Below are 20,496 nucleotides of genomic sequence, written 5' to 3'. Positions count from 1 at the left end.
GACAGATTTTTCTTGCCATATGTTGTTTTCAATGCATACCAAAGCTTCTGCAAAAGCTGTGCCCTGTCTAATGCGTCACTGTTGTTCTGTATGCCACTGGTTATCTTTCTCCCCCAAATAACGAAAACTGTTGACTTTCTCAACTACTTGACCAGCTATCTTCCAGTCAGATTCAGTGTTCAGTGTCATGGTCTTCTTATATGCAATCTTCAGTCCGACGTTTTCTGCTGTTTCGGCTAGATTTTTTAGTGCTGTCTTTGCCTTTTCTTCTGTCTCATTTACGAGTGCCATGTCATCTTCGAGTGCCATGCAGTCCACTGTTGCATTGTGTTTGATCTTGTACCCTATGTGCACACCTTTGATCTTCATGTTACTATTTAGATGTCTCCACTGTCTCACTGGGGCAACGGCCTTGCCACAGTGGATACACCGGTTCCCGTAAGATCACCGAAGTTAAGCGCTGTCGGGCGTAGTCGGCACTTGGATGGGTGACCATCCAGGCCGCCATGCGCTGTTGCCATTTTTCGGGGTGCATTCAGCCTCGTGATGCCAATTGAGGAACTACTCGACCGATTAGTAGCGGCTTCGGTTAAAAATACCATCATAACGACCGGGAGAGCGGTGTGCTGACCCCACGCGCCTCCTATCCGCATCCTCCACTGAACATGACACGGCGGTCGGATGGTCACGGTTGGCCACTCGTGGCCTGAAGACGGAGAGAGTACTGTCTTACTAGTTCGTCTAAAACCAGGTTAAATAAAACTGATGACGGTCCATCCCCTTGCCAGACTCCTTTTTTTATTTGGAAGCTGCCTGACAGCGTACTGCAATGCCTGACCCTGGCAGTAGTGTCGCTTACGTTTCCACAAATGTCACTATTGTCTTTTTTCCTTTCCTGTGTCTGTGTTCTATTATCCTTTTTATTCCAAATATCTGTTCTGTACAGTTCCTCCCTTTTTTTTAAAGCCACACTGGTACTCTCCTGTTGTAGGCCCCAGTTCTTCAACTCTGTTCAGCAAGATTCTCGACAAAACCTTGTACGCTTTGTTTAAGAGAGATGTCCCTGTACTCATTCAGTACTTTCTTGTCCCCTTTCTTGTGTAGTGGTATTATAATAGCTTCTTTCCAGTCTATGGGTATTTTCTTATTTCTCCAGATATCCATTATTATATTGTACATACTTCTTGGTACTTCAGGCCCACCCCACTTGATCTCTTCAGCACAGATACCATCATTGCATGATGCGTTGTTGTTTTTGAGGTTTTTAGTTGCCTCTGTTACTCCTACATTGGTGGGTGCATTGTGTAGACTATCCTGATTTTCCACCCTATAGCGTAAGTGTGCCCACTTTACTGTCGGTACTTCTGCATTCAGCAAATCCCTAAAATACCTAGCCATTTCCTCGCACACTTCTTTTTCGCCAATTTTTATTGTGTCGCCTTGTTCTATGACGAAGGGTTCTTTTGCCTCGAAACCTTCAATTCTTCTCCTCATTTCTCTGAAAAAGACTCGTGATTTGTGTTTCTTGAAGGCTGTATTTCCTTCTTGAAGTTTCTCATTCCATCTACGTCTCTTATTATTTCTGATCGTTTTGCTAGCTTCACCTATCTACATATGTTTTCCCCCTTTGGAAGTTGACGTTAAAATCATTTTTGCTGACATCAACTACCACAGAAACCGGTGGAGTTTAGATCACAGATAGCTGCTACAGGATCACAAAATCACTAGGAAAAAGTAGGGACTGATCTCGACTTCATATCGGGCTACCGTTATCTGATTAATACCACACACGAAGAGCATTATTTCATCAAAGCGTGGTGAATTTTCACTTCTTTTCTTGCATTGCTCATCATTATATGTATTGTGGTTTAAAAAAACAGAAGGTTTTGACACTGACTGAATAAACTGTGTATTTTTAGTCATCAAGCAGCAGAATCGTTTGAAATTTATCCATCTTCTGTTTTTCGTACACTTTGCTATTAGTGTAGAATTTTATTTCTAGCAACACTGATTAAGAAAACAGTTGCATGGGGAAAGTCAGTGTCCACTCACTTTCGTTCTTCTTGAAGATTGCCTGAAAACCTGGCAAAAGAGTCACGGCCTTACGAAAGGAGGGCGCTTGGCACAGGAGCGTGCGGCAATTACAGGTGAGCATCGCCTGCCGTCAGACAACCAGACGGGCCGCATTCGCGACGCACCTTCACTTCCGCGCCGTTTGTTCGGTGCCTTCCTTTCGCTGGATGTCTGAAGACTGCGCAATCAGCGACACCTGACAGCCGTGTAATTGGCACGAAAAATACACAGCAGTCTCGTCTCCTCCTTACTCCCTTTCTCTGCAGTGAGCGCAACTTCGTCGTGACGAAATCAGTGGGATGAATCTCATAAGTCGTTAACGTACTTCACATCTAATAGTGTCATGGTGTTTCCAAACATCCCTCTGCTCTCAATTTCATAAAATTCCCTTACAGTGCTTTATAAATCCTTGTATTTTGTACATCTTAGCAGTTTTCTTTTATTATTTATTTTCGTCTGGAATGTAGATGGGACGCATTACTTCTTAGGAGTTGTAGCCATATTTTCTTTATGACTCAGTGACATTTTCGGCACTACACAATGGAGAGAAAGCATGAATATTTCTCAGAGAAACCATCTGCTCTTGAGTCTGCTGTCGCGGGAGTGTAGTACAGAAATATAACCTGTTCCCAGCATCCACATTCTAATAACATTCGTAATTACTTTTTTGCAATTTTCTCACGTTGGAAACAAAATCCGTACACCCACTGAGATGGCTCACAACTATTCTTAACACAACACTCAATAACCACACCTAAATGCACTAAAAACAATCAACTCTCGAAAATACTAACACAGAACATCAGTCATCAACACCGGGAAACACCCAACAATGCTCAGCATAAACACACAAAACTCACAAACAGCACTCAAAAATACTAAAAAAAACCACACAAAACATGGAACGAAAGAGCTTGCCAACAACAATCAACAAAAAAACTCGTCAACAACACGAAAAATATATAACAAATATTCAACAAAAACGCTCAAAAACACTCAACCACACCCAAAAAGAACTTTGAACAGTTTCACCCACACATAGTCAAACAAGCGCGCACGCTTTCGCGTGTTTGTGAAGAACTGCATATTATATCACCTAGTATATTTTTTTGTTGAAGGTTTATTCAATTTTCGTCTCTTACGATCTCGTCACCAACGGGATGTTAAACTATAAACTTTCTCGAAAATGCACAAAAAACTTGTAGTATCTCTGAGAAATTATCAGCTTTCACTGGTCTTGAAGTGTCATAACGAACCACATACATCAAAAAAAGTTTTGCATCACCTCGCTTCCGAGAGTTCCGGGACCTGTACAGAAAATTGGAATACCGATCAACATAGACATCACTTCCGCCCTTTTTATTGCTCATGAAAACCACACATTGCATGTTGAACCACCACACAGCGAGACCTTCAGAGGTGGTGGTCCAGATTGCTGTACACACCGGTACCTATAATACCCAGTAGCACGTCCTCTTGCACCGATGCATACCTGTATTCGTCGTCGCATACTATCGACAAGTTCATCACGGCATAGTTGTCCAGATTGTCCCACTCCTCAAAGGCGATTCGGTGTAGATCCCTCAGAGTGGTTGGTGGGTCACGTTGTCCATAAACAGCCCTTTCCAGTCTGTTCCAGGATTGTTCGACAGGGTTCATGTCTGGAGAACATGCTGGCCACTCTAGTCGGGCGATGTCGTTATCCCGAAGGAAGTCATTCATACGATGTACACGATGGGGGCGCGAATTTTCGTCCATGAAGACGGATTCCTCGCCAATATGCTGCCGATATGGTTGCACTGTCGATCGGAGGATGGCATTCAAGCATCGTACAGCCATTGCGGCGCCTTCCATGACCACCAGCGGCGCTCCCCCTGCGGGTTCGGGGGTTAGAATAGGCCCGCGGTATTCCTGCCTGTCGTACGAGGCGACTAAAAGGAGTCTCACATGATTCGGCCTTATGTGATGGTCCCCTCTCGGGTTTGACCTCCATCTTTCTAAATTATTCCGAAGAGCGAGCCAATTGGGGAAGGGCGCCTTACGTGGTGCACTGTATCCGTCGTGCATTGAGACCTTTAGCCGGCTTTTTCGTCGTTGCAATGGTGTTCCGCTCGTTTTCCATCTCTTGGGCGAGGATACGTCCCTGGATGCGATTCCCACGCTGCACTCTGCAGTGTTTTTTTTAACTGCGACGACGACCTTGGACAGTTTTGCACCTAAGATCCAGCACGGTAGCCAGTCCGTTGTGGTGGGGCCGCCATGTACCCTCTTGGTTGTAGCCCCCTGACAACACAGGGATCGCTCTACTGATGCCTGCGCCGTTCACTCCCCACGTATGCCAAGGAGTAGATGCCCGTCTCCCTGGGGCATCAGGACTCCCGGCAATGGACATCCTGCCAGGTGGCTATTGCTGCGGCTGGGTGGCGCCCGTGGGGAGGGCCCTTGGTCGGAGTAGGTGGCATCAGGGCGGATGACCCGCAATGAAGCGTGGTACATCATCTCTCGCTGGCGGCCAGCCGCCAGCAGTCTCTAAGCGTTCTCGGGCTCAATTTAATGCTGAAAAGTACAATCCGAAAACGTTCCCCTCTCTGGCCACGCCGTGGGAGGAGCGTAAGTCTCAGGATGGAGGTAATAGTTATTCGCCCCGATTCTTGGTTTGTACGAGAGCTGATGGGGAGTCTTTTCTCTCCACAAAGCCTCAGTTCTTCGTCGAGCATTTAGAGGACAAGTTTGGGGAGGTGGAGGGCTTGTCTAAAATGCGCTCTGGCTCAGTACTGATACAAACGGCATCCTCCGCCCAGTCACGCAGGTTACTTGCTTGTGACAAGTTGGGGGATGTTAACGTTACTATTACTCCACATAAGAGTTTAAATATGGTCCAGGGTGTTATTTTCCATAGGGACCTCCTTTTGCAGTCTGATGACGAGCTGCGCGCCAACTTAGAACGTAGAGGTGTTCATTTCGTCCGGCGCGTTCATCGGGGTCCGAGGGACAATCAGGTTGCTACCGGTGCCTTCATCTTGGCCTTCGAGGGTGATACGTTACCGGAAAAGGTCAAGGTGATGGTCTACCGATGTGACGTCAAGCCCTATATCCCTCCCCCGATGCGGTGCTTCAAGTGCTGGAAGTTCGGCCATATGTCTTCCCGCTGCACTTCCAGCCTCACATGTCGAGATTGCGGACGCCCATCTCATCCCGATACTCCATGTGCCCCGCCTCCCATCTGTGTCAACTGCGGGGAGCACCATTCACCTTGCTCGCCTGACTGCAAAGTCTTTCAGAAAGAGCGCAAAATTATGGAATATAAGACCCTGGACCGGCTGAGCTATACTGAGGCCAAAAGGAAATATGACAGACTCCATCCTGTGAGAATGACATCCTCTTATGCAGCTGCTACGACAACTGTGCTAGCCCCATCAGTTTCGAGACTTCCAGCCAGCTCGATAAGCAGTACGACTCCTCCTGCCCCCTTGCCTGTGGGGGGCTCTACCCAACCGGTTGCTCCTGCACCACCTACCTCAGGAGCAACCTCCTCCCACCCGTCGGGGACGTCCGTCCCCGCTTCTCAGCCGGAGAAGCGTCTAACTTCTTCGGCTACTCTCGCCCGTAAGAGTTCCCTTGGGACCCTCCCTTCCCAGGGTTCCACCAGCGGGAAGGATGACGGCCGCCAGTGGCATAAGTCCTCACCAGCGGCCGGGCGTAGGGCTTCACGATCCTCCTCTGTCCCGGAGACTGAATCGGTGAAGCCTTCCCAGCCGGTGCAACCCAAGGTTCAGCGAGAGAAGTCAAAGAGAAAGACCTCTAAGGCCAAAGAACTTGCGGTGGCGCCAACCCCACCGCACCTTTCGCGCTCTGCGTCTGAGGATGCAGTCGAGATTCTAGCGTCCGCTGAGGACCTTGATCTCGCTGGTCCCTCAGACGCCATGGATGCCTCTCGTACGGGTACTGAATCGGTGGCAGTGAGTGAACAAGCGGCGTAAATTGCCTTCCCAGTCCTTTCACGCCTTTCTCAGCCATGGACAATATCATCCTCCAGTGGAACTGCGGCGGTTTTTTCCACCATCTAGCTGAGCTCCAACAACTTATCAGCCGTCACCCTTTCTTCTGCATAGCTCTTCAGGAAACTTGGTTTCCAGCAATGCGAACCCCCGCCCTCCGTGGCTATCGGGGTTATTATAAGAACAGGGCAGCGTATGAAAGGGTGTCGGGTGGCGTCTGCCTCTATGTCCTTCACACTCTGCACAGCGAGTCTGTCCCTCTCCACACACCTTTAGAGGCTGTCGCTGTTCGGGTGTGGACGCCACAGGCTGTTACCGTCTGCAGTCTTTACCTTCCACCGGATGGTGATGTCTCGCAGCATGTCCTGGCTGCGCTGATAGCCCAATTGCCGCCACCTTTCTTGCTATTGGGCGACTTCAACGCCCATAACCCTCTGTGGGGTGGGTCAGTGGCAAAAGGTCGAGGCGCCATCGTTGAGCATTTATTGTCGCAGCTCGATCTCTCGATTTTAAATGATGGTGCCTTCACACACTTCAGTGTGGCGCATGGCACATACTCCGCCATTGACCTTTCAATATGTAGCCCTAGCCTCTTACCGTCTCTCCAATGGAGTGTGCATGACGACCTGTGTGGTAGTGACCACTTTCCGATCTTTCTGTCACTACCACAGCGTCACTCTTCTGGGCGCCCTAGCAGATGGGCTATGAATAAGGCTGACTGGGACTTGTTCTCCTCCACTGCCGCTATTGAGCCTCTCTCTAGTGATGACATTGATGCGGTGGTTCAATCGGTCACCACCGGCATCGTTACTGCCGCCGAATCTGCCATTCCCCGTTCTTCTGGGTCCCCTCGGCGGAAGGCTGTGCCTTGGTGGTCGCCTGAAATCGCTGAAGCGATTAAAGATCGCCGGCGGGCGCTCCAGCGTCACAAGCGACATCCCTCCTTAGACCACCTTATCGCCTTCAAACGGCTGCGTGCGCGGGCCCGCCTCCTTATCCGCCAAGGCAAGAAGGAGTGCTGGGAGCGGTATGTGTCCACCATTGGCCTCCATGTCACTCCTTCGCAGGTCTGGGCCAAGATTCGACGCGTCTACGGCTATCGGACCCCTGCCAGCGTCCCTGCGCTCTCACTGAATGGAGCAGTTTGTACTGACTCCGACGTCGTTGCAAACCGCTTAGCAGAGCATTTTGCTATGAGTTCCGCTTCTGCGAATTACCCCCAGGCCTTCCGCTCCATTAAAGAGCGGATGGAACGTCGGAGCCTTTCTTTTCGCACCGACGCTTCTGAACCCTACAACGCTCCATTCAGTGAGTGGGAATTTCAGAGTGCCCTTGCTGCTTGCCCTGATACCGCTCCCGGGCCAGATCGCATCCACTGTCAGATGCTGAAACACCTTTCAGTGGACTGCAAGCGACGCCTCCTCGACCTTTACAACCGTCTCTGGGTCGAGGGCGAGTTTCCGTCGCAATGGCGGGAAAGTATTGTCATCCCCATTTTGAAACCTGGAAAGAACCCTCTGGAGGTGGACAGCTACCGTCCCATTAGTCTCACCAACGTTCTTTGCAAGTTGCTTGAACGGATGGTGAGCCGGCGCTTAAATTGGGTACTGGAGTCTCGGGGCCTTCTGGCTCCGTCTCAGGGTGGGTTCCGGAAAGGCCGCTCCGCCGCCGACAATCTGGTGAGCCTGGAGTCGGCCATCCGTACTGCCTTTGCCCGCCGTCAGCACCTGGTCGCTGTCTTTTTCGACATGCGGAAGGCGTACGATACGACATGGCGTCATCACATCCTTTCTACGCTTCATGGATGGGGTCTTCGGGGCCCTCTGCCGATCTTTATCCGCAATTTCCTGTCGTATCGTACCTTCCGCGTGCAAGTCGCAGCCTCCTATAGTTCCACCCACGTCCAGGAGAACGGTGTGCCACAGGGTTCTGTTTTAAGTGTCTGCCTGTTTTTAATAGCCATTAACGGGCTCGCTGCGGCCGTGGGAAATTCTGTCTCTGCTTCCCTGTATGCTGACGACTTCTGCCTTTATTACAGCTCTACTGGCATTGCAGCTGTTGAACGTCGGCTACAGGGCGCTATCCGTAAGGCGCAGTCTTGGGCTGTAGAGCATGGGTTTCAGTTTTCGGCAGCCAAGACCCGCGTTATGCATTTCTGCCGGCGCCGAACAGTCCATCCTGGGCCGCGGCTTTATCTTGGCGACGAACTCCTTGCTGTGGTGGAAACCCACAGGTTTTTGGGGGTGGTTTTCGATGCCCGGTTGACTTGGCTGCCTCATATCCGGCAGCTTAAACAGACGTGTTGGCGGCATCTACACGCTCTGAGATGCTTGAGCCACACCCACTGGGGCGCCGACCGCTCTACCCTGTTGCGGCTCTACCAGGCGTTAATCCAGTCTCGCCTGGATTATGGGTGCCTAGCTTATGGCTCAGCATCTCCATCTGCGTTGCGGGTGCTGGACCCAATTCTCCACAGCGGGATACGCCTTGCCACTGGTGCTTTCCGCACCAGCCCTGTGGACAGTGTACTAGTGGAGGCAGGTGTACCTCCACTGCGGTTCCGGCGCCAACGTTTGCTGGCCGCTTATGCGGCCCATGTTCTAAGCTTGCCCGGGCATCCAAATTATCGTGTCCTGTTCCCGCAGTCAGTCGTCCATCTGCCAGACCGTCGGCCCCGGTCGGGTTGTCCGATCGCCGTACGCGTCAAGGAGCTTCTCTGTGGGCTTGGGTTTTTCCCTGTTCCACCTCCTTTCCGGGCGCCTCTGCGTACACCCCCGTGGTGTGTTCCTCGCCCTTGCCTTCGGCTCGACTTGACACAGGGCTCGAAGGACTCGGTCCCTCCAGAGGCCTTCCGCTGCCGCTTTTATTCCATCCTGGCCACGTATCAGGGCTCTGGAATTGTTTACACCGACGGTTCGATGGTTGCTGGTCGTGTCGGGTATGCGCTAACTCTAGGGGACCATTCCGAACAACGGTCCTTGGCGGCTGGCTGCAGCGTTTACACTGCTGAGCTAGTCGCCATCTTTAGAGCCCTAGAGTATATCCGCTCCTGCTCAGGTGAGTCCTTCGTTATCTGTAGCGATTCCCTGAGCGGTTTACGAGCTCTCGACCAGTGTTTTCCTCGTTCTCGTCTGGTGATGGCTATCCATGAGTCCCTGCATACTCTTGCGCGTTGCGGCCGCTCTGTGGTCTTTGTGTGGACCCCCGGTCATGTCGGTATCCCGGGCAATGAACTTGTTGACCGCCTGGCGAAAGAGGCCACGAGTAAACCATCTCTGGATGTTGGCCTCCCAGAGGCTGATTTGCGGGCGGTCCTCCGCCGAAAAGTTTTTGCGCTTTGGGACGCTGAATGGCGCGATCGGATTACACCCAATAAACTCCGTGCCATTAAGGAGACGACGACTGTGTGGCGGTCCTCCATGCGAGCCAACCGCAGGGACTCAGTCGTCCTTTGTCGGCTCCGCATTGGCCACTCCCGGCTAACACACAGTTATTTACTGCGCCGGGAGGACCCTCCTGTATGTCGCTGCGGGGCGGCTTTGACGGTGGCCCACATTCTGTTGGCCTGCCCCCTTTTAGCTGTGGTCAGGCAGACATTTGCGCTGCCTGATACGCTCCCTGCCGTTTTATCCGATGACCCTGTTATGGCTGCCTTAGTTTTACGTTTTATTAGGGCAGGGAGTTTTTATTCTTTCATCTGAGTGTTTATGTTTTATTTTTTGTTTTGATTCTGGCCTTTGGCCTATGATTTTAAACTGATCTTTTAATGTGTTTCTAAGTGGTTGGCTTTTCCTTTTTTATTTCTATGGTCGGCCAACCACTGTCACACTCTGTGTGGTTTTAGTTCGTTTTGTCTTGTCCTTGTCTCCGTTTCTCTTGTTCTGTATCGTCTGTGATCTATTCTGTTCCTCGTTTTTATTCTCTGTGGATGTTCTTTGTCTTTGGAAAAAGGGACCGATGACCGTAGCAGTCTGGTCCCTTTCATCCCCCAAACCAACCAACCAACCACCAGCGGCGCACGTCGGCCCCACATAATGCTACCCGAAAACAACAAGGAACCTCCACCTAGCTGCACTCTCTGGACAGTGTGTCTAGGGCGTTCAGCCTGACCGGGTTGCCTCCAAACACGTCTCTGACGATTGTCTGGTTGAATGCATATGCGACACTCATCGGTGAAGAGAACGTGATGCCAATCCTGAGCGATCCATTCGGCATGTTGTTTGGCCCATCTGCACCGCGCTGCATGGTGTCGTGGTTGCAAAGTTGGACCTCGCCATGGACGTCGGGAGTGAAGATGCGCATCATGGAGTCTACTGCGCACAGTTTGAGTCGTAACACGACGTCCTGTGACTGAACGAAAAGCATTATTCAAGATGTTATCGTTGCTGTCATGGTTACTCAGAGCCATCATCTGTAGCGGTCATCCACTGCAATAGTAGCCCTCGGGCGACCTAAGCGACGCATGTCATCAACAGTTCCTGTCTCTCTATATCTCCTCCATGTCCGAAAAACATCGGTTTGGTTCAGTCTGAGACGCCCTTGTTGAGAGCCCTTCCTAGCACAAAGTAACAATGCGGACGCGATCGAACCGCGGTAATGACCTTCTAGCCATGGTTGAACTGCAGACAACACGAGCCATGTACCTCCTTCCTGGTGGACTGACTGGAATTGATCGACTGTCGGACACCCTCCGTCTAATAGGCGCTGCTCATGCATGGTTGTTTACATCTGTGGTCCAGTTTAGTGACATCTCTGAACAGTCAAAGGGGCTGTCTGTGATACAGTATCCACAGTCAACGTCTATTTCCCGAGTTCTGGGAACCGGGGTGATGCAAAACTTTTTTTGATGTATATATTTGTGCAGAGACTAGCCGCAGAATCCGATAATGTACGTGGTGATTGTAAGATGATATTCAAACACTCAATAATTATAAAACATGTTATGAACAACACACAACGTGCAACTCCCTGCAACCAGAACGAACTTGCCATTTCCGCTGTCACAGTTCTTCAGTTTATGTCCGACTTTTGCACTAAAATCTCCCATGACGAAATTTTTACGAGATTTCTGCAGGCTATCCGTTTGAATTCTGAATCACAAGGCGTATCTTTATTTTTCACAGAAACAGGAGAGAAAAATTAGTTAGCTTTATTCAAAAGTCACAAATTGCTTAACTTTTTTCATTTTTTTTTTTTTTTTTTGTGAAGAGCCGAAAGCCCCTGGATGATGCTCTATTCTTGTGCATTTATTCCAGTCTGAACACTTGGTTCTTAAGTCACTAGCTCCTTTAATATTATATACCATTACCCAAAATATAGCGATCAACGGTACAGGAATGAGCTGTTGCACACATATACGAGCATAAACTTGTTCGTGGCTCTTAGTAATTTACCCAGTACCTTGCCCAGTGATCGCTTTCTTTCCAAAAGAACCATAGCGACATTAGTTTTTAGAGATTTAGGGAAACCGCCATAAACATGTCAGAATGGCGAGAAGGGGATTGAACTGACGTACAGGGCGGCGAAATCTGGTGCAGGCAACTTCTCTACTTCTTCCCAGAAGCACTAAAGGGGCCGACGATATCGTCATTCTCACCCCAGAATGTCCATGTATGCTCACGTTATGCAGGATGCGGCGAAATGCAAGGGGGCGATCAAAAAGTTTCCGCTTGAGAGCGCTGTTGCAGCGTATATGCAACATAGCGTGACTCCGATGCAGGACTATAAGAAATCTCATAAAAATATCCTCACGGGAAATTTTAGTGCAAAAGTGAGACATAAAATGAAGAACTGGGACAGCGGAAAAGGTACGTTCATACTGGTTGAAGGAAGTTGCCGAATATAGCACTATGTTTGTTCTTTATAAAATGTTCTATAATTATTGAGAGTTTGAATATTATCTTACAATGTATTGAAATGATGTGCAAGGTACCAGCTTGTTAGTGCAATGCATCTTGCTTTCAGTAGACTTTAATAAGAGATGTAGGCTTGGGATTAGTGTGGAATTTGTGTCTTTCCGACGTGGGTGCGGTAACTGCGAAAACTGAATTATGCGACGTTATTACCAAATGTGTCCAAACAGGCCCAACGTGCAGTTATTCTTTTTTTGGTTGCCGAAGAACATGCACCGATAGACATCCATGGGAGAATGAAGAATTTTGCGGGGCACCATGTCCGTCGAAAACCATCGTTGTGAAATGGTGCGAGAAGGAATGCTGCTGCTTCATGGTAACGCACGCCCCCAAATAGCAAAAGCCGTAACGCAGAAGATACGCCAACTTAAGTGGGAGACACTCGAGCATCCACTCCATAGTCCTGATCTCTCCTTATGCGATTCTCAATCCTTCGGTCCTTTAAAAAAGGACCTGAAGAGTCGACTTCTCCCGTCGGACGAAGATATGCAGCAGGCAGTTAGGAATTTTTTGGTTGCCAGAATGAGATTTTCACTCCGCAGCGGAGTGTGCCCTGATATGAAACTTTCTGGCAGATTAAAACTGTGTGCCGGACCGAGACTCTAACTCAAAACCTTTGCCTTTCACGGGAAAGTACTCTACCAACTGAGCTACCGAAGCACGACTCACGCCCCGTCCTCACAGCTTTACTTCTGCCAATACCTCGTCTCCTACCTTCCAAACGCAGGAGAGCTTCTGTAAAGTTTGGAAGGTAGGAGACGAGGTACTGGCAGACGTAAGGCTGTGAGGACGAGGCGTGAGTCGTGCTTGGGTAGCTCAGTTGGTAGAGCACTTGCCCGCGAAAAGCAAAGGTCCTGGGTTCGAGTCTCGGTCCGGTACAGAGTTTTAATCTAGCAGGAAGTTTCATTTCTTGGTTGGTTGGTTGATTTGGGACAGGAGACTAAACAGCGAGGTCATCGATTACATTGGATTTGTTAAGGGCGGGGGAGAAAGTCGGCCGTACCCCTTCAAAGGAACCAAGCGATTTAGGGAAATCACGGAAAATCTAAATCAGGATGGCCGGACGCGGGTTTGAACTGTCGTCCTCGAGGACACGAGTCTAGTGTGCTAACCACTGCGCCACCTCGCTCGGTCGGACTTCTTCATGCAGCAGGACACGGCGTTTTAGCAAACTGATATCTGCAACCTGGTTCGTTGGTGGTCTGGTTGCCTCAGTGCTCAAAGCGATTTTGCCTGTTTGGCATACCGATTCTGAACTGCACGCCCTTCGAACGAATACTTTTTGATAGCCACTTATCAGAAAAGATATGGGCAACTATTCAAAAGAAGGACGATGCTGAAACAGGGTTTTTGTCTTCCTTAAGAACTACGTTGCTAACGAGGCAATAAAAAAAAGAGAAATTATTTAGATACGGAGCGATCAGTGACTAACAAGTGTTAAGACTCGCTCCAGTTACTCGTTTGGCCACTGTCCGCTTGTCGATCGAGCTGCTGCCGTGCTCCGCGAGAAAGCGCCTCACCGTTTTAATTGGGTTTTCTCTTCACCGTCGGCCATCAGCTTTCGTATCCGGTCGACTGCAATCATTGGCACAGTGACCATGTCAGCACGCCGGCAAAAAACTAGTCGCTCCGAGCAGCAACCACGCTTTTACATTTAACACCGCCTCTGGCCTTGACAATGGCTTCACTTTGGCGAGCGTGTCTAGAACTTTCTTCAGCTACACTGTATCGAACTGAAACCACTCGTTGATTAATAATCAAAAAATGTTCAAATGTGTGTCGAATCTTATGGGACTTAACTGCTAAGGTCATCAGTCCCTAAGCTTACACACTACTTACCCTAAATTATCCTAAGGTCAAACACACACATCCATGCCCGATGGAGGACTCGAACCTCCGCCGGGACCAGCCTCACAGTCCATGACTGCAGCGCCTTAGACCGCTCGGCTAATCCCGGGCGGCGATTAATAATCCCGCAGAGTTACCGAACTGCAAGGATATACACTGCTATGCTTCGCCTGCTGCCCGAAATATACCAGACATCTCCTAAGAGATAAAGTTTTAATGATTTATGGAGTCGGGCGAGTCGAGGAGCAGTAGGGTGACTGACCGTTCCTCGAACCAGGAGCGTATGCATGCAGTCCTGCGAACGCAGTTGTTATCTTGCATGATGGGAGTATCCACAACATACACATTATGAAGATGTAGAAGAAAGAGCAATAGTTGGTCTCCGATAATGTTGAAACAAACATCCTGGTTCACGTACACGGTAACCTAAATGAGTGGGCCCAGTTCACGGCACGAAAAACACCCCCAAAAGATCATAGAGTCATCTCCCACCCTCTATACAATGAGTGTAACGCCTCATAGAGCCACCGGCGCACTCGGCACGTTGCATCATTTGAAAAGAGACAAAATCGCTACTGGCTGGACCACACTATTCGTGTCTTGTCAGCCAGCGTCCGGTTTATGTGTTTCGTCCATTGAAGATTACAGCTGTCTGAACCGCTGTGAATAACCACATTTTGTGAGATAGACGACTCCATTTATGCACTGCACGCACTTCGCTTAACAATGTTTGCTCGCAAACTTGTCGAGATGATCTGCCTTCACTGAGAGCAGTAATCCATGTAAGGTCGTGAAACCGAATGTCATTGATAAGTCACGACATTGGTCTTCTGTCCCTGATGGTTACGATCTTTCCGGCCGGTGTGGCCGTGCGGTTCTGTCCGCCACAGTCTGGAGCCGCGCGACCGCTACGGTCGCAGGTTCGAATCCTGCCTCGGGCATGGATGTGTGTGATGTCCTTAGGTTAGTTAGGTTTAAGTAGTTCTAAGTTCTAGGAGACTGATGACCTCAGCTGTTAAGTCCCATAGTGCTCAGAGCCATTTGAGCCATTTTGGTTACGATCTTCATATGGCCACTGATACGAAGCTGCGAGTGGTTCACCATTCCTTGTAGACATTTTGACAGTTCCCATTGACAAGTCAACGAATGGGCCAAGTTCATTCACTGTGTGTTCATGCGGACATGCATACACGACGGTTCCTTTCTGCCATTTAGTCAAGTCTTCACGTCGACCCATCTTAACTGCGCTGATTCCATACAACGGACTGCCACATTTACTCACTTCACTGCCACGACGCACGCTAGCGGTGGAAGATCACTTGAGTGCCTATAATATATTTCTCGCTCCAAAGCACACAGTGTGCCTTCTTAAGGATGTGCCATATTTCGTGCGGTGACTTTATCTGTGCGCGAACGTTACTGTGAGAAGCAATTTATGTTTGCTTCTTTACTGATCTTGACAAAGGATCTCTTTTAAATCTATCCAAGCATTCTTAATATTTCACAATGCATTCATTAAGACATCACGGTATGAGAGGCTTCACATCTAGTATGCAATGTAGCACCTGTTAGAAACAGTTACCAAAGCCATAATAAAAAACCATAATGCTACAGCATCAGCACCATAGTTTTTTCTTGTTTGAGAAGAATAGTGTAATGAAGGTAATTTACAGGCAAGTATATTCAGACTGTAAGCCGTGGGAGCAATGCACGTGTCAGTAGGGGCAAGATAGTAACGAAAAGAGGAACGTTGTAGATAGAAGTAATAAAGAGAGAAACAGAGAGGCAGCGCCGAGTGGCTGCGCGGTTAGAGGCACCATGTCACTGATTGCGCGGTCCCTCCCGCCGGAGATTCGAGTCCTCCCTCGGACATGGGTGTGTGTGTTGTTCTTAGTTCTAGTTTAAGTAATGTGTAAATCTAGCGACCGATGACCTCAGCAGTTTGGTCCCATAGGAATTCACACATATTTGGTACACATTTTTTGAAACAGAGAGAGAAAAAAGGTGACAAGCTGAGATATGAAAAGGGAGAGAAGCACCAGTAAGAGAAGAGAGAATTTGCTTCAGAGGGAATCGGCCATATACAGAGTGTTTCCATATAGCGTGAAATAATCTAATACGACATACAGAATACGCCACTGAACAATTTGAGGTAGGGAACCTGGGATTGGTTGATTTGGGGGTAGGGAATCAAAAGAGGTCATCAGTTCCATCGGATTAGGGAAGGATGGGGAAGGAAATCTGCCGTGTCCTTTCAAAGGAACCATCGCGGCATTTGCCTGAAGCGATTTAGGGAAATCAGGGAAAACCAAAATCAGGATGGTCGGACGCGATTTGAACCGTCGTCGCCGGCCAGGGTGACCGAGCGGTTCTAGGCGCTGCAGTCTGGAACCGCGCGACCGCTCCGGTCGCTGGTATGAATCCTGCCTCGGGCATGGATGTGTGTGATGTCCTTAGGTTAGTTTGGTTTAAGTAGTTCTAAGTTATGGGGGACTGATGACCTGAGAAGTTAAGTCCCATAGTGCTCAGAGCCATTTGAACCATTTTGAACCGTCGTCCTCCCGAATGCTAGTTCAGTGTGCTAACCACTGCACCACCTCGCTCGGTCGATAAACTTGAGAGTCGAAGAAGCCAGCTTAAGGGGGTATGGAAGTAAATTTGTCTGCCGCCTTGTCTAGCATTACTGTTTTCGAGCTTATTTACAACTAACACACGTACAAGTTTACACGAACTGTGCTGTTTATTTCCATGTACGTTCTTTATTGCCTGCAAGGAAACAAGGACGAGTCTTATTACTAGGAAGTCATGGCGCAGGTTTTGTTTCTTTACTTGTCCGTATGGTGGCTCTGTTGTATCGTATTTACTTTGTCCCATCACAGAACATGCTACGAACTAACGACAGAGCCATTCATTACTCAGTACTATTTAGAGACGTACAGTACAGTACGATGGAGCAGTACAGTTTCGCTGAAATCATGGACATGCATCTTGTGTATGGGGAAGTCCGTTGCAATGGCCTCGCTGCTGAACGGCTGTTCAGGGAACGATTGCCTAATAGGCATCATCCGATCGACGAATACGGGAGACGAGTTCATTGGCAAGAAGAAACGGCGCCCTCGCAAGATGAAGACCACTCGCACACCCTACTCTGAAGAGGGAGTGCTGGGACGTCTTGCAGCGGACCCCATTACGAGTACTCGTCGTATTGCACTGAAATGGGTGGTGGACGTACTAGCGTGCGGCGAGTACTCCACGAACAACAGTTACACCCATTTCACCCACAACGAGTCTATGCAGTGTTTGTGATTTACTTTGCACCAAGGATCACATTGTGTCAGTGGTTGCTCCAACAGTGGATTGATCCACCAGATATCGTCCAAATCGTGCTGTTTACTGTCGAGGCCTAATTTGATCGTGATGGTATTTCGAACAGCAGAAATAGCCATGTGTGGGACGAGGAAAACCCTCACGCTGTAGTAGAGTCACACCATCAAGTACGTTTTACTGTGAATATCTGGGCTGATATCGTTGTGCAATATTTCAGCAGGGCAATGCTCGTCCACATATGGCACGCGTCTCTACGAACAGTCTGCGTGCTGATGAGGTGCTCCCGTGTCCAGCAAGTTCCCTAGATCTGTACACCAATGAACATATGTGGAACCGTCTCGGACATCCACTCCATTCCAGCGCCATTATCCAGTTGCCAGCTTGCCTTAGGAGAGGATACAATGTCTTTATGACGCGCTTTCAACTGAATCAGTGCTTACGTTCAGGCCAGAGAGAGTGCAGTGTCATACTTGTAAGTGGGCTCATACTGCCAAAATCATTGTAAATATGAGTCGATTTTACACTCACTGAAATGACATTCATTTCATTTTGATCGCTCTTCCCTTTCCGGATGCTGCGCCTTTTTCTCAGGCAATGTATAGCAAACAAATAAAGTATGTAAAAGGTAAATGCGTGGAAGACGTAGATTTGTTGGAATGGTTCTGGAAAAGTGCATTGAATCTGCGTTTTGGAGTACTGGTCCAGCATTTGGACTCCTTATAAAATATTTTTTTATTCATTTTGGTTATAGCACACCACATCTGTTTCCGTAAATTTCACAGCTGGAAAAACTGCAACCAGCCATAAGTTTTTTGTAATTTTATTGTACCATTACTAGTTTTGGGCCTGAGCCCATCGTCACATGGTAGCGTTGACTTCTTTACAAGTTTTATATTTGTGTCTTCATGAAAAACGTGCCTGCAATCTTGCATGTAGTAAAGTTCATTGATCAACATGAATTGTAAAATAAAATCAAACCTTTGGCTTATAAAACATAAATGAGGACTTTTCATGAAGACTCAAATATAAAACTTGATAAGAAGTCAACGCTGTCAACGCTGTCAACTGACAGTGGGCTCAGGCCCGAAACTAGTAATGATACTATGAAATAATTAAAAAAAAGTTTGTGGCTGGTTGCAGTATTGCCTACAGTTTAATTTATCAAGTAGGTATGACAGCAGAGGTTGTACAAATTCGGAGACGCTGTACTATGATTGCAACAGATGATATAGCCCACACGGATGTGTGTGAGATGGACAGGGAACGTAAATAAGAATCTTTGGAAGAAAGGCATATTTCTCGCGAAATCTTATTTCGTAAATTTAGAGAACCGGTATTTGTGAATGAGTATGAGACAATTTTGCTGCCGCCATCTTAAATCTCGTGTAGAAATCATGGGAACAAGACAAGAAGCTGTAGGGCTCATACAGAGCAGAAGGGCGGTCATTCTTCATTCGTTAACACGAAGATGAGGCAGGATAGAAAACTGCCGATTTTGGTACGTAGTATCCTTCGACACACGCTCTATAGTTGCTCGTAGAGTATTCATGTAGATCTATGAAATTAGTAAATACAAATTTTGGTACCGAGTTTAGAGAAAGGGGGAAGGAGAGACAATAACGTAGTTGATGACTGTAAATAAAAATAATGTCGTAGCTGGGTGAAGTAATGAGCACAATAAAACTTTAAAGTGCAAAATGTCCATGTCCACCATTTATAATGCAAAGCCATCAACAGTGGCCTTTGCTAACATTGCATTACTTGCTGTATGTGCACCAAAGAAAAATACCTGGTTGGACACCAGTTGGAAGACGACGCCGCATAGTCTAAAGGCAAAGTGTTGACTTTCGAGCCGGCGTGCTGTGTCACAGACACTTGGTCGCGTTCGGCGACACGCTAAAAGGATGGCGTAACAACGCCAGGCTTGCGACAGGATGTGCAATGTTCGTCACTTCGCAACAGTGAGCGTCAGCTAGCTTTCAGATACATTCTGCTAATCATGTACTGGGTAAATTTCAACTCAGGTTTCACTGAAGTTATTCATATTAAATTACATGTTTAGGTGTCCATATTGTAGTTATTAAGCGAAATACGCATACGTCTGCCTTCCATAACTACCTAGATCAATAACTCCAATGGATATCCCGATTGTTAATTTAAGTTTTCAGTTTTTACTTCTTGAATTTCACAGCGCGCGGGAACCATTTACCACGTCTTTTCCACATAACTGATTGTGGTGCCATCGTTAAAGTGATATTTTACTGGTAGGAGAATAGGCAACTCGTGTACAACACTGTCTGTCCTACGCATTGGAGGGATTTTCCGCGGACCTTGTGCGAGTTTCCAGACTGCGTGTATGTTGTTGGACTTACTGAAAGAACTGCTAAAAATCATTGGGTCGGTAAGAAAAAATCCTCTTCGGTGCTTACAGTTTATTTTCTCCGGGTTGTGGCTATATCATGCAATTAAAGATCAAGGCATTCCAGAAGTCTGAGACATACATTTCTCACTGTCAGTGGTGGTCAAGATCAGACACAGTGCCATTACAGTGCACATCGCAAAGACCAGACGCATCAACGCTACATCATCTCACGTTATCTGGCCGCTTAACGGCAGTGCATGATGTGTGCAACCTGCTGTCTGCCCTAGGATGTGTCTTTGTGGCAGTGAGGCAGGATACTGGCTTGAGCGTGTTAGCTGCGTAGCATCCGTTGCCCGTGATTTCAGCTAATAGGTTGTCGTCCAACATCTATCTCACTTGGTATATTAAGACTAATCAGAATAGTAGAGGCAGTGAGGAATCAGCGTAACCTATTCTAACTAGGTGAGTGAGTTCATCATCAGAAATGGCAGTGATTCAATATTCACTCTTAGCTGTGCGGTTTGATTCGTGAACAGGACTTATCGCTTAAGTTTGCCAGTCTATATAAAAAAGTCACTTTTTTTTTCATTGCAAAATCTAATAGTTCAAAGCAATTACTGCAAAGTATAAGATCGCTCTCATTTGAAGACAATATGGGAAACTGGAGGGATAAATATATTTGAATATATTTTAAAGGTGGATGTAAGTTGGGTTGTCTATCTTAAGGCGCGTGAAAATTTTCCTGGTCAGGCTTATTTTGCCCATCCCGTATTTACCAGAAAAACGGCTGAATAATATCCAAAAGTAAATAAATTAAATCTTACCTAAACTTCCCTTTCTTTCGTCGTATAGCCATTCAAAAACAATATTTTAACCAGCCGTTTTGCCGATACTCTATTGCGTGACTTCAACAACTTACTGCCTGTCTTTGAAAATAAACACTCGGAGGGCACTGATTTCTCTAGAATTATCAGGT

The 20,496-nt window shown here is 47.8% G+C and overlaps 1 protein-coding gene and 1 pseudogene across 1 annotated transcript in view; one reads left to right on the top strand and one right to left on the bottom strand.

The window, feature by feature from the left end:
* The window catches only part of LOC126185988 (uronyl 2-sulfotransferase-like), a 187,084-nt gene that overhangs the window by 96,140 nt on the left and 70,448 nt on the right, over positions 1-20,496 (bottom strand). The window lies entirely within an intron of this gene.
* On the top strand, positions 403-520 carry LOC126105674 (5S ribosomal RNA; annotated as a pseudogene).

This window comes from Schistocerca cancellata, chromosome 1 (assembly GCF_023864275.1).
Source record: "Schistocerca cancellata isolate TAMUIC-IGC-003103 chromosome 1, iqSchCanc2.1, whole genome shotgun sequence".
NCBI lineage: Eukaryota > Metazoa > Arthropoda > Insecta > Orthoptera > Acrididae > Schistocerca > Schistocerca cancellata.
This window is presented reverse-complemented; position numbering and strand designations above follow the sequence as displayed.